We start from the raw sequence: 15,430 nt of genomic DNA on the forward strand, positions 1-15,430 counted from the left end.
AGACAATTGTAGGTCTGCTGAGGCACTTGAAATGGGCAGGAAGGACATGATCATTTTAATAGAAAACTACAAGTTGCTAGCATCCCAGAACGATTAGTTTGTGTAAAGCTTTCAAAGTGGGAATGTCATAACAGGTTCTTTTTCAGAATCAGGTCTGCTAATTCCTGCCTATCAGTAGTTCCTTCTGGAGAGACTTGTAAAGGCTGCCTGGGGATGAAAGCCATGACTGATTCTTTATAGCTATTGTAGGTGAGGGAATAAGGAGCGTACATATATGCTGTCTTTGATAGATCTCAGGGAAAAATTTGCTTTGTTGAAAATTAGAGCTTAATGTGTATTTTCAAAACCCTGTGCTTGTTAAAAGGATCTGGTTGCAACTAGTTTGGTGTCTTTACACTAAAGGCGTATATAATGAACAAGTATTAAATTTCACAGTTAAGCATATGCAGACATTGCCAGTTGTTTTGGTAATCCTAAATATCTAAATTTTGCAAATTAAAAAAAGCCCGCAAATTAAAAAAAGATATTGTTGAGATTGTATAGGGAAGAATTGCATCTTAATTATATTAAATCTACCAATACATGGACATGATCTCTCTCTCTATTAGTTCTTAATCTCTTCACACAATGTTTTTAGGTCTTGCTAGATTTTTTTTTTAACATAGCATTTTGTGTGCTATTGTAAATGGCAATCCTATAGGATTTTAACTTGTAAATGCTTATGTAAAAATGAAGTTTTCATATTGATCTTGTGCCCACTTCGCAAAGCTTATTTATTCTAGGTGCATTCAAAATAGTCTTTTGAAATTTATTGGGTCAGTGTGAATTACAAAGTTATTCATTATGTTGGGTTGATAGTACAGCAGAGAGGGCATTTGCCTTGCAGTTGGCCCACCCAGGTTCTATCCTTGTCATCCCTTATGGTCCCCAAAGCACCCCTAGGAGTAATTCCTGAGTGCAGAGCCAGGAGTTACCCCTGAGTTATCACTGGGTGTGGCCCCAAAACCAAACTAAACAAAATTAAAGTTATTTATGATTGAATTTCAGGCATACAGTGTTCAAGCATGATTTCCTTCCCCGTGTCTACTTCCATGTCTCCAGTTTGCTTCCGCCTTCAGAGTCTGCCTCTATGGCAGGCACTTTTTCCTTTTAGGTTTTGTGTTTTGCTGAAAGGGAATCATGCATGCCTTCGTTTGGTACCCGTTCTTGACAAGAGTGACCACTTTCCCCTATCATTGTCACAGTGGTCCTATCCTAAGCCCCTTACCCCGCTATGGCATGTTTCTTACTAACGACCAATTCTCTAGCCCTTCATTTCTATTGTCTTTGAACATTAATCTCCTATTGTGTTTCTTTATTTCTTGCAAATAAGTTAGATCATTCTGTGCCCTTCCTCTGACTCATTTCACTTAGCATGATACTCTTCAGGCCCATCCACATAGGAGCAGATTTCACGATTTCATCTTTTCTAGTAACTGTAGGATTCCATTGTGCATATGTATTACAGCTTCTTAACCCAGTCATCTGTTCTGGGGCGCTTGGGTTATTTCCAGAATATGGCTATTGTGAATAGTGCTGCATGATCATAGTAGCGCAGATGTCTTTCCTGCATTGTGTTTTTGTGCCCTCGAGATATATTCCAAGGAGCGAAATTGCTGGGTCATATGGAATCTCAATTGCTATTTTTTTGAGGATGGTCCATATTGTTTCCCAAAGAGGCTGGACCATTCGACCTCCCCACGAGCAGTTTCACCTCTTTAGTTAAGAAGATTCCTAGGTACTTGATGTTCGGAGGCCAAGTTGTGGATGGGATTGTATTTTTGATATCGTTCTTCTATTTTATCTTTTGCATATAAAATAGATGTATGTAAACTATTTATATTACACTTCTCCACATAGAAAATCATGTCATTACTAACAAGTCAGTTTTACTTCCTCCTTTCCCAATTGGATGCTTTTTATGCTATTTTCTTATTAAAATGACAATGTTAAGCAGAAATGTTGTTTTAGATATATCCTTGTCCTGTTGCTGAAGTTAACAAGAAAGTAGTTAGTTTTATTAAGCATGTAAGATTTTGCTGTAAAATTTACATGGATGTTTATCTAGCTGAAGAAGTCTTATTCTCTTTCTCTTTGAGGTTTTTAGAAAAAATAAGGAATATGGAAAAAATTAGAAGTAAGGAATCATAGAGGTATTCTTATCCCCCTCCCCCCGCTGCTTTGATATCATTATTCTTCATTTTTAATATATAATGTTTTAAAAAATGTTTCATACATTTTATGTGTTTTTTAGATTTCAGATATGAAGATAATTCTTTTCCCTCCATCTTGTTCAGAAGTGGAAGTTCCTAAAGATAAAAGTCTATTCCATAGTTTAACATTGTTTTATTTATTTTAAGTGCTATATTACCAATATCTTTCCATGGTTATTTCATTATTACTAGATATGTCTTGTCTTTAATATAGGCCTTCGGACAGAAAAATGTAAAATATGAAGCACACAGATTAATGATTTTAAATAGGTATACCTCCTGGGTAACTCCATTCAGCAAATTGCCTTCATCCCAGAAAGTTTTCTCATGCCCTTTCAGCCAGCCAGTTAGTCTCGAGAGGTAACTCTTATTTACCCTGAAACACAGAGCTGTCAGCTCACTCAGCCCTGTGCTGTGAAGGAAATCATTCACTGTGTGCTCTGGAGTCTGACTTCTTCGCTCAGCGTGACGATGCGTTTGATGTTCACCCTTATCATTACCAGTAGCTCGCTCTCTGTACCCCTTAACAGTATTCCATTGTATGAATGCCATGGGTCGGTCACTCGGTCTTCTGATGGAGGGTTCTTTCCTGTTTGGAATGCTCTGCATGAGGTGGTTGTGACTATCGTTATACAAGTCCTTCGTGGACTTTATCTTTAGGGATGTAAATGCTGATTTTATGTGCATGTGTATGCATGTATTTCATATATATGTTTGGTCATAGACAAAATGTAAGAAATTGTCAAACCATTTTTCAGTGTAGTTTTACCATTTCCTGGTAGAGCCTGGCAAGCTCCCCATGGCATATTTGATATGCCAAAAACAGTGACAATAATGGGTCTCATTTCTATAACTCTGAAAGAGCGTTCAATACAACACCGTTGGGAAGGAAGAGTAAGGAGAGGCTGCTAAAATCTCAGGGCTGGGATGAATGGAGACATTACTGGTGCCTGCTCAATCTATGATGGGATGACAATGATACAGTGACAGTTTTACCATTTGTTTCACATTCTTGGTAACATTTCACCTTCTGAATTTAACTCTTTTGTTGGTATGTTATGGGCTCACTGAATCTATATGGGTATGTTATAGAAATCTGTTATTCACTGTCACATATTTGCAAATAGGTATATTGATGGGATATTTATTTCCTTTCTAAGGCAATCTGAAATTTTACAAGATTGTCACATATGATTGAGTCTTAACTCTACAAACATTAGTCGGGTAGATGAATGGCTCATTTCCGAGTTATAATGTGTATAGGAACGTAAAGGCCCTCCCGTTGATCATCGATTTGCTTGAGCGGGCCCAGTAACGTCTCCATTGGAGACTTTGTTGTTACTGTGTTTGGCATATCGAATACGTCACGGGGAGCTTGCCAGGCTCTGTCGTGCGGGCGAGATACTCTCGGTAGCTTGCCGGGGTCTCCGAGAGGGGCGGAGGAATCGAACTCGGGTTGGCCATGTTGGCTGCGTGCAAGGCAAACGCCCTACCGCTGTGCTATCGCTCTGGCCTAATGTGTATAATTTGATGCTATTCCAGACTTAAGGACCATACATCTTATCCTGGGGTCTACAGTGAACTACCCCTCTGTTCAGAGTACTCATGGCTCAGGGGACTGAGGAGCCAGGAGCATCAGAATTACAGTAATTCTGTTCACTTAGTCATTTCGTTCAGAGGAAAAGCACTAGACTCCTGGGAGTGGTGGGGGTACTTTGGTCATAGACAGAAGTGGTGCCTATTGGTTTCCAATCTGGAATGAATCCATCATCCTGTGAGGCTCCTGCTGCTGCCACCCTGGCCATGTGACCCTGGGCCAGTCTCAGCTCCTGTGTAGGCTGTGGCATGGAGAACACCAAAAGGGTGCCCTGGACTCTTCTGCAGTCCCAGTGCTCCTGGCTTCTCCTAGGTTTGTGTGACCTACTTCCTATTGTAGGTCTTCACAACTCTGCTAGGTTTCTTATCTCTTGAAAGAGAAAAGGAAGAAACAACTACTGAATTAAAGTGCTAATGATTTTTTTTATTTTATGTTTTTCAGTCAGAAGAATTTACTTCAAGTGTGCACAGCTTTAAGAATAAGACTTCTAAAAAATCCAAAGTTTGTGGGATTTGCAAGCAAATTATTGATGGTCAAGGGATTTCATGTCCAGGTGAGTCCATTTTGATCATTTCTTACCTCATTGAAGTAGAAGCAAGCAAGCTAACAAACAGAAACCAAAATTAAAAAAATCACGGAATTCCCCTCCTCAGGCTGTGTTTATCCCTTACTGGGCTCACTGGGCAGACACGACTGTATTTACACAGAATGTGACCCTGAGGAATTTGTTCCAGAAAGAGCAGTTACTCAATTACACGGGAGAGCAAGTGCCAGTTTATGACTTACCTCGTTGTCGGCACTGTGGTGAACACAGGTGGTTCACTCTTTCGTTCTGACCTCTTTCCAGTTTGCAGGAGAGAATTCTTTACCTCTTTCACAATTAGTGCTCGAAGTGTTCATGCCCCTACGTCTCTAGTTGGGCACCACCTCTGCTAGTAACCAGTCAAAAGCTTCACTGTTTGATTCCTGAACTCCTGGTAATTTATGCATCGTCACCTGTTAGAACTCTCCCTTGTCAGGCTGCTGTGATGGTTACTCTTTCTGATGCATGGGCCATTCTCATGGGGTTAGATCCATGCCCTGAACTGGCTGCTCCACACATAAGCAGGTCATGGGTATTGGCCACGATGGCTTAGCTGTCATCCAGTGGAAGGACTGCTTGGACGACAGCTTTGTCCCCAAGGCTGACAAAGGGTTGCGATGCATAATAATTTTGTTGGAAGAGTCATCTTTCCTTGTCTTTTCTATAAGTGAAGCTTGACTTGACTGCTTCTTTCAGTTTCTTCCGATCACTCACTAGTCTAGTTTCCATCGAAAATCCTTTCACAGATCCTACCCAGTTCATGCAGTAGATGAGCTAATGGATGGCCTGGACAGGAGCGTGTGGCACTCAGTTGGTGTTGAGAATTGTGAGGTACGGGGGGATTTGGCCCCAAGGTCAAAGATTCAGAGTCAGATCAGGTGTCAGAAGAAATGGGAGATGTGTCAGAAGAAATGACTGGAAAGGAAATGATCGAAACAGCGTCATAGAATGTGCAAAGGTGAAACTGTAAGAGAGAAGACAAGGGAAATCAGAGCTGAGAAAAGGAACATAAAGGAGGCAAGATAGAAAATGGAATGGAGGATTTTTTTTCGGTAAGAAATATTTGACAATGGTTTTATTGATTCAGTTACCCAAATGCAAGGTAAGCGCTAGTTGGAAGAAAAAGATGTGCGAGATGAATCCTGTTTCTGCAGCATTACAGGCTTTCCTGTGAGAACTCTGAGTTGTGGGTACTGACTGGCCACTCCTGTGCTGGAGGGAAGCACTCTGTCTTTATGACCATCACACTCCACAAGTTGAAGATTTAGAGTAGATGGGCCTGTCAGATCTTATGTTTTCTAGTGCTTCATGCCTCGTGCTCTGTGTGAACCCCAGGAAGTACGGGACACAAAGTGAGTATGGCTTTGGGAAGACCTCTGCTTGACCTCTGGCTCCTGTATTGGGTCGCTGGTTAATAGGGATATGTAGGGGCGGGTGCTGTGAGGAAAGAGTAGGGAGAAGCGGACGAGATCCTTGGAGCCCATCTCTGACTTGGTAGTGAGTGTAGAACATCAAAGAAAAGGTTCCATCTGACAAGCAAGAAAATGGTGACCTGAATTCTGAGACTCCCGGAGACTTTTGGAAGAATAGCAGTTCTCTGACTACTCTAATAATGTCAGGGTTTCAGAGCCAGACACTAGGTAATTTCTTCTGTGGCAGGAAAGTTCTTAGCATTGATTTTGGAAATCCCCTAGTGACAAGAAGAGCTGATGTAAGGAATGCAGATGCTCACGTGGAGACACTGCACAGGCAGGAGGGTCTGTGGTGCTGAATCTGGAGAAATGCAGAAGCGCAGTAACTGGGTGCTGGGTCAGGTCTGGGCCGGGGACAGACAGGCTCCTGGCAGGAGTCTCCAGCGGAGTCAGCTCAGAGCAATGCACTGTTGACTTTTCTATTTGACACTTTGCCAGTGTTCATTTTTGTAAGTTGGTGGATCAAAGTGGCATCTATGCCTTTATTACCGTTTTCATTCATTGGTTAGCATGGACGTGGTGCATCTAAGAAATCCCAAAAGTGATATCTTTGGCATTTATTTCTGTAATCTGAAAATTACAGAATTCTTGATTTCTAGAAATTTTATATATATATGTATATATACATACATATATATATATATATATATCTCGGAGAGCCTGGCAAGCTACCAAGAGTATCTCGCCCGTACGGAAGAGCCTGGCAAGCTACCTGTGATGTATTCAATATGCCAAACACAATGGAGACGTTACTGAGCCCACTCGAGCAAATTGATGAACATGGGAGGACAGCGCTACAGTGCTATCTATATATACATGTATGTATATATACACATATACGGATATATACACACACACATATATACACATACATATGCACACACATACATATGCACACATATGTGTATAATACATACGCACATATATGTATATATACACATATATACATATATACACACACACACACATATATATCACTGTCCTCCCATTGTTCATCGATTTTCTCGAGCGGGCCCAGTAACGTCTCCATCTTGAGACTTGTTGTTACTGTGTTTGGCATATTGAATACGTCACGGGGAGCTTGCCAGGCTCTGCCGTGCAGGCGAGATACTCTCGGTAGCTTGCCGGGCTCTCCGAGAGGGGCGGAGGAATCGAACTCGGGTCGGCCATGTTGGCTGCGTGCAAGGCAAACGCCCTACCGCTGTGCTATCGCTCCAGCCCATATATTTATATATATATATATATATAACATATATATATGGTTTTCTTACTCCTGGCTCAGTGCTCACGGATCACTCCTGGCAGGTGTGGGGGACCATATGGAGTGCTGGGAATCAAACTTGGGTTGGCTGTGTTCAAGACATGTGCACTACCCATTATATTATGGCCCCACTCCTCTAAATATATACCTTTTTTTTGTAGGGATGGGTGAGGTTTGAGCTTTGCCTGTCACACTGGGACTTACTCCTGGCTCTGAACTCTGGAGACTCAGGACCCTATGTGATACTGAGGATTGGAACTGAGTTTGCCACATACAAAGCAAGTGCTTTACCTGCTGTACTATCTGTCGGGCCCTGTAAATATGTCATTAATTTGTTAGGATTAAGTTTCATCAATTTTTTTTAATGTAGGAGTACTGCTATTTATTCAGCCACTGATTAGCTGATTAAATTGGGCATGGACTCCATAATTTTCATCAATTTTGATGAGTTTTGGCATACAGAAAATGTCAGTCTTTCCTACCAGATGTTATGCTCTCGACCATTGCTTATCTAATTTTTTTGTGTCATGTTTTCATACAGAAGTTTTAAAGGTTAGGCTTGTTCAATCTACCCAGCGTTCCATTTAGCTTTTGATTTTGCTCCTTATTTAAGATTGTCTTTCCAGGGGGCTGAAAAGATACTATGATGGGTGCCATACTATCCCATACTATGGTGGGTGCCATACTATAGGTGTGCTCGTCTTGCAGGTGCCCAACTCAGGTTCTATCCCTGACACCTCCTATGATTCCCTGAACACCTCCAGGAGCAATCCTCAAGTACAGAGTCAGTAGTAAGCCCAGAGCACTGCCAGGTGTGACCCAAAAATAAGAGCCACCCCCCAAAAAAGTGGGATTGCCATTCTAAAACTGGCTAAGTACCACTAAAGTGGACCTGTAACTCACACCATGCACAAAATTAACTCAGAGTAGGATCAAACTGAAAAATTCTGCACGATGGGAGAAATTATTACTAAAATAAAATGATACTGTATTGAATGGGAGAAAATATTTGCATGTCATACATCTGATAAAGCACTAATATTCAAGCTATAGAAAGAATGTACAGAACTCAGCTACAGTAAATAGCTTTATCAAATAGAAGGGAAATACGGAGGAGCTGCCTCTCGGAAGGAAAGATCCCCAGAGGGCCATAGGCACATGTGAAAACACTCTCTATCACTGCTACTGGAGACATGCAGATGCAAACGATAATCAGGTCACTTCACACCAGAGAGAATGACATCTATTGAAAAATGCCAGAAAACAAGTGTTCATGGGGATGTGGGGAAAAAGAACAGTGCCTGCTTTTGCTGGAAATGTAAAGCCGGTTCAGCCTCTATGTAAAACAGTGTGGAGACTTCTCAAAAAATAAAGAATAAAACTCCTGTATGATCCAGCATCTGTCTCAAGAACACAGAATCACTGATGCAAAGAGCTAAATGCAAGTTATGTTGCACGACTTAATAACAGATAGTATCTGTCTGTTTTCACTCGGGGCGCCCAAGAGTGGGGTGGGTGAGAGCCCTCCCCGTCCCAAGGGACCCAGCTCCAGCAGCTGACCTCCACTACCCAACCACCGCCACGCTCCTTTTCGGACTGCATCTCATAAGATACTTCCTACCCATTTTTCATAATTACCACACCATATTTGATGGGGTTCAGACAGTAGGCAATAAATCATAGAGAGAAATATATAAATATATGCCGCCTGGAGAGCCCAGCAAGCTGCCGAGAGTCTCTCCCCCTCAAGGCAAAGCCTGGCAAGCTCCCCGTGATGTATTCGATATGCTAAATACAGTAACAACAAGCCTCACAATGGAGATGTTACTGGGTCCGCTCGAGCAAATCAATGAACAATGGGAGGACAGTGCTACAGTGCTTTTTTTTTTTTTTTTATGGTCGTATTCAGCAGCATTTAGGGCTTACTCCTGCTGGTGCTCTGGGGACCAAATGGAATGCCAGGGTTAGCCTGGATTAGGTACGTGCAAGGCAGTTACCTTAACTACAGTACTATCTCTCCAGCCCCTCTACCAATATTTTTTTTATACTCTACTTATACAATCTGGTTGGTTCTTAATCATGCTTAGAGGAATAAATCAGAAAGGCAAAGACAAACACTGGATAGTCTCACTTCTATGTAGTATATAAAGAAAAACGTAACGGGACAGTGGCCAGTGAAGCAAATTCTGACACCCCCACCACAGAGCTGAGGTTACCTTGGGCTGGGCATGCAGTTCATCAGAGGAGTGCTTGCCTTGTATGTGTGAAGTCCTGGATTTGACCCTCGAATTGAAAACAAGTTCCCCAAAGCCAACCTTCCCCCAAAATGAGGTTATCAAAGAGGAGAGGAAGTAGAAGGTAGTGTTACGTAGACAGTGATGGAGGGATCATCTTGGCACTTTGGTGGTGTTATGATGTAATAACATTTTACCCCCATAACATATAAAAATTTACACTCCTGTAAATCAAATTTACTTAAATAAATAATATAACCACGGAATATGTAATTTTTTTCTCCATGCTCATAAAAAATTGGTGATATTTCATTCAATTATTAGTTTCTGCTTTTTTATTCAGATCTCATTTGTAGCTAATTCATATGGAATTCATGTTGTTTTATAAATGAGCTAGTTTTCTCTCCTTTCCTCCCTCCTTCCCTCTCTTCCCTTTGGTATGCAGGGGTTATTTCTGCAGTGCTCAGGGCACCATGTGGTACTGGCAATTGAATCTGGACCTTCCACATGCGAAGTTCTCCAGCTCTTGGAGATTTCTCTTATCCCCTAGCCTTTCCTCTATTGACTGAGTACTGACAAAGTCTGTTTCCTATGCCAAGTATACAGTAGTGGGTGAGCTATTATATATCCGTCTTAGATTTTGTGCAGTATAGTTCTTCTTTTTATCTTTTATTTATTTATTTATTTATTTATTTTTTGATGCACTTCCTAACATCTGGTAGTGCTCAGGGATCACTCCTGGTGGACTGGAATTGGATGCCTGGGATCGAATCCAGGTCTGCTGCATGCCAGGCCAGTGCCCTGTCACCGTTACCCTAATACATGGTTTTATATCTTTTCTCTGTACCTTGTCATTACATGCTAGCAGTTAGGTATAAGAATATTAGAAATACTGATTTCTTTCAGTAGCTATCCGATATTTTATTTGTGAATATATACTTTCTTTTTTAATGCTTCAGTAACTTCCTCATGGCAAAAGGGAATCTTTGATGTCACTGTATTTTACTCCTCATTACCTGCGTAAGGAAAGTGACTCTGAGATGTCTGTAGGGCTGCTGTCCTAAGCTCAGCGGCTCTGTTGATGATTTCAGCGAGAGCAAATGGAACTCTGGCTCTGAAGGGCAAAGGGGAATAGGTCATGAGGCAAGTTTTTTTTTTGCTTTTAAGAAAAGGTACATATTTGCCTTTATGAGTCATGAGATTCTTTTCACATAAAAAAGTGAAAATGACCAGACGTTAGGGACATTACTATGAATGTAACTATGTGGCACACAATTTTATACCATTTAAATTTAAAACCACCAACAGTGATTTTAGGAAGCAGAACCTCCTTTATTATTATTATTATTATTAGGAAGCAGAACCTCCTTTATTATTATCATCATCATCATCATCATCATCATCAAATAAATAATATAATAAAACCAAGCTCCCAGAAGACCTCTTACTGTCTAGTTCTCGCTCTCAGAGAACCCGGCAGGCTATGTAGAGTATCCTGTCCGCATATATGCCTGACTGGGAACACCTGTAAAGGTGATTAGAGGCTGTCCCAAAAGCCTCCATCCCTCTCGGAGAGCCCGGCAAGCTACCGAGTGTATCCTGCCCGCATGGCAGAGCCTGGCAAGCTACCCGTGGTGTACTTGATATGCCAAAAACAGTAATAATGATGGTCCTCATTCCCCTGGCCCCGAAAGATCCTCCAATATGCCATCAGGCTACACTAGCACGTGACAGGGACAAATGGAGACGTTACTGGTGCCCACTCGAGCAAATGGATGAACAACTGGATGATAGTGATAGTGATTATTCATAAGTATTTTTTGGGAGGGGGGCTTTTTTGGATCACACCCAGCAGTGCACAGGGGTCACTCCTGCCTATGCACTCAGGAATCACTCTTGGCAGTGCTTGGGGGACCTTATGGGATGCTGGGGATTGAACCTGGGTTGGCCGCGTGCAAGGCAAACACCCTACCCACTGTACTATCACTCCAGTCCCAGAGCCTCCTTATTATTTTTTAATTTTTTTTGGCTTTTTGGGTCACACCCGCCAATGCTCAGGGGTTCCTCCTGGCTCTGCACTCAGGAACCACTCCTGGCAGTGCTTGGGGGACCATATGGGATGCTGGGAATCGAACTCGGGTCAGCTGAGTGCAAGGCAAACGCCGTACCCACTGTGCTATTGCTCCAGCCCCAGACCCTCCTTTTTAAAGGGCTGTCATGATGGGCCCAGAAAGAGTGCGCTGAGCATTTTTGATTTCACCTGTTTGTAGTCTCATATTTTAGGTCCTGCTCCAGCATCAGAGGTATTTTTTTAAATGACTTTTTGTTAACTCTGAGTAATTCAGAGAATGAAAGTTTTGCATTTAAATCAAAAGATAATAGAAAACCCTAAAGACTATGCAAAAAAAAAACCCTTTTGGGAGTAACGCATGAATGCAGTAAAGTTACAGGATTAAAAACTCAGTAACAGAAGCTGGAGAGATAGTAGAGCTGGTATGGCTCTTGCCTTGCATGCGGCTAACCTGGGTCTGATCCTCCGCACCACCGAGGATGTTCTGAGCCCCACCAGGAGTAAGTCCTGAGAACCACCTGGTATGGACAACCCAAATTAAATAAGATCAATAATAGCAAAAGTCAGTTGTTTTTCTGTACACTTAATAATGAACTATTTTAAAGAGGAAACAAGCAGTCTAATTTCCAATTAAATACTGTCCTCCCATTGTTCATTGATTTGCTCGAGTGGGCCCAAGTAATGTCTCCATTGTGAGACTTCTTGTTACTGTGTTTGGCATATTGAATACTCTCGGTAGCTTGCCAGGCTCTCCGAGAGGGGCGGAGGAATCGAACCTAGATCGGCTGGGCTGGCTGCAAGCAAGGCAAATGCCCTACTGCTGTGCTATCGCTCCAGCCTAATTTCCAATAGCATAAAAAAAGTAAAGTATTTAGGAATAAATACCAAGATGAAAGATCTGTTCGCCACAAACTATATGACATTGATAAAAGAAACTGAAGATGCAATTAATTGAAGGCTAACTTTTATTCCTGGATTAAAATATTTAATATTATGAAAATGATTATCCTACCAAAGTTACTTATAAGTTCAATGCAATCTATCAGAATTTTAACAGTGTTTCTCCTTTTAGAAAAAGAGCCTTAAAATTTGTGTGGACCCACAAAAGACATAATAATCAAAGATTTCAATATCTTTAAATCTTGAAAGATAATAAAATGAGGCATTACAACTCCCAATTTTCTAAGCTATTGTATATAAGTAGACACAAGTCAGTGAAACAAATAATGAATCCTTAAAACAAAGCCATGGATAATATAATAATTCATGACTGAATTTAAAAAAATGTTTTATTAGTCACTATGAGATACAGTTACAGATTTACAAACTTTCATGCTTACGTTTCAGTCATACAATGATTGAGTACCCATCCCTCCACCAGTTCCCATTCTCCATCACCAATGATCCCAGTATCTCTCCCACCATCCCCACCCCACTTCCCCCACTCCCCCCTGTCTCTGTGGCAGGGCATTCCCTTTTGTTCTCTTTCTCCTTTTGGGTGTTGTGGTTTGTGATAGAGGTATTGAGTGGCGCAATTGTGTTCGGTCTATAGTCTACTTTCGGCACATATCTCCCATCCCAAGCGGGTTCTCTAAACACCCTTTACTTGGTGTTCCCTTCTCTGTCTGAGCTGCCTTTCCCCCCAGCATCTGAGAACGGCTTCCAAGCTGTGGTGCAAACCTCCTGGTAATTATCTCTACTATTCTTGGGTGTTAGTCTCTTATTCTGTTACTTTATATACCACAGATGAGTGCAGTCTTTCTATTCCTTTGTTCCTCTCTTTCTGACTCATTTCACATAGCATGATACTTTCCATGTTGATCCATTTATATGCAAATTTCATGACTTCATCTTTTCTAACAGCTGCGTAGTATTCCATTGTGTAGATGTACCAGTTTCTTTAACCAGTTTTCTGTTCTCAGGTACTCGGGTTTTTTCCAGATTCTGGATATTGTAAACAGTGCTGCAATAAGTATGCACGTGCAGATGTCATTTTGACTATACTTTGGCATCTCCAGGATATATTCCCAGAATGGTATTGTCGTGTCAAATGGTAATGTCGTGTCAATTTCTAATTTTTTGAGAATTGTCCATACTGTTTTCCAAAAGGGCTGAACCAGTTAGCTTTCCCACCAGCAGTGAAAGAGGGTCCCTGTCTCCCCATATCCACGCCAACACCGGCTGCTTTTGTTCTTTTGGATGTGTGCCAGTCTCTGGTGTGAGGTGATATTTCATAGTTGTTTTGATCTGCATCTCCCTGATGATTAGTGATGAACAGCATTTTTTCATGTGCCTTTTGGGCATTTTCATTTTGTCTTTGAGAAAGTTTCTGTTCATTTCATCGCCCTATTTTCTGATGGGGTTGGATGTTTTCTTCTTGTGTAGTTCAACCAGTGCATTATATATCCTTAATATCAATCCCTTATCAGATGGCTATTGGGTGAATATCCTTTCTCATTCTGTAGATTGTCTTTGTATTCTTGTCACTGTATCTTTTGAGGTGCAGAAGCTTCTTAGTTTAATATAGTCCCACTTGTTAATCTGTTTCCACTTGGTTGGTCAGTGGAGTGTCATCTTTGAAGATACCTTTAGCTTCAATTTCATGGAGGGTTTTGTCATCCTTGTCTTCAGTGTACCTTATGGATTCTGGTCTGGTGTTGAGGTCTTTAATCCATTTGATCTGACTTTTGTGCATGGTGTTAAGTCGAGGTCTCAGTCGATTCTTTTGCATGTGGTTGTCCAATTATGCCAGCACCATTTGTTAAAGAAGCTTTCTTTGCTCCACTCCATATTTCTTGCTCCCCTATCAAAGATTAGATGTTCATGTATTTGGAGTTGTGTGTAAGGATATTCCACCCTGTTCCGTTGGTCTGCAGCTCTTCCTTTGTTTCAGTACCATGATGTTTTAATTATTACTGCTTTGTAGTAGAGTTTGAGGTTGGGGAGGGTGATGCCTCCCTTCTTCTTTTTTCCAAGAATTGCTTTAGCTATTCTTGGGGGCTTGTTGTTCCATATGAACTTCAGGAGTGTTTGATCATTTCTTTGAAGAACTTTATGGGTATCCTTATAGGAATCACATTGAATATGTATAGTGCTTGGGGGAGTATTGCCATTTTGACAATGTTAGTTCTCCCAATCCATGAGCAGGGGATATGTTTCCATTTCCTCTTGTCCTCTTTTATTTCATGAAGTAGCATTTTGTAGTTTTCTTTGTAGAAGTCCTTTACCTCCTTAGTTAAGCTGATTCTGAGGTACTTGATTTTCTGGGGCACCATTGTAAACAGGATTGCTTTTTTCATTTCATATTCCTCTGTCTCGTTATTTGTGTATAGAAAGGTCAAGGACTTTTGGGTATTGATTTTATAGCCTGTGACTTTACTGTACAAGTCTATTGTTTTTAGAAGTTTCTTGGTAGAAGCTTTAGGGTTCTCTAAATAAAGTATCATATCATCTGCGAATAGAGAGAGCTTGAGTTCTTCCTTTCCTATCTGGATGTCCTTAATATCTTTTTCTTGCCTAACCACTATTGCAAGTACTTCCAGTACTATATTGAACAGAAGTTGTGAGGGTGGTCATCCTTGTCTTGTCTCTGATCTTAGAGGAAAGGCCCTTAGTTTTTCCCCATTGAGGATAATGCTTGCCATAGTTTTGTGGTAGATGGCTTTGACTATGTTGAGGAAAGTTCCTTCTATACTCATTTTGGTGAGAGTTTTTATCATAAACAGGTGCTGGATCTTGTCATCTGCTTTCTCGGCATCTATTGATATGATCATATGGTTTTTATCTGTTCTTTTGTTGATATGATAGATTATGTTGATTGATTTCTGAATGTTGAACCATCCTTGCATCCCCAGGATGAATCCCACTTGGTTGTGGTGTATATCTTTTTGATGAGTTACTGGATTCTATTTGCTAATATTTTGTTGAGGATCTTCTCATCCATGTTCATCAGGGATATTG

General features: G+C 41.1%; 1 protein-coding gene across 1 annotated transcript in view; it reads left to right on the top strand.

Annotated features, from left to right (window-relative positions):
* Nucleotides 1-4,318: 4,318 nt before the first annotated feature.
* The window catches only part of TNS3 (tensin 3), a 217,173-nt gene continuing 206,061 nt past the window's right edge, over nucleotides 4,319-15,430 (top strand). The window contains exon 1 of the mRNA XM_056108286.1: nucleotides 4,319-4,402. The gene's annotated coding sequence lies outside the window, so the exon portion shown is untranslated. The remainder of the gene's footprint in view (nucleotides 4,403-15,430) is intronic.

This window comes from Sorex fumeus, unplaced genomic scaffold (genome assembly GCF_029834395.1).
Source record: "Sorex fumeus unplaced genomic scaffold, SorFum_2.1 ptg000205l, whole genome shotgun sequence".
Taxonomy (NCBI): Eukaryota; Metazoa; Chordata; class Mammalia; order Eulipotyphla; family Soricidae; genus Sorex; species Sorex fumeus.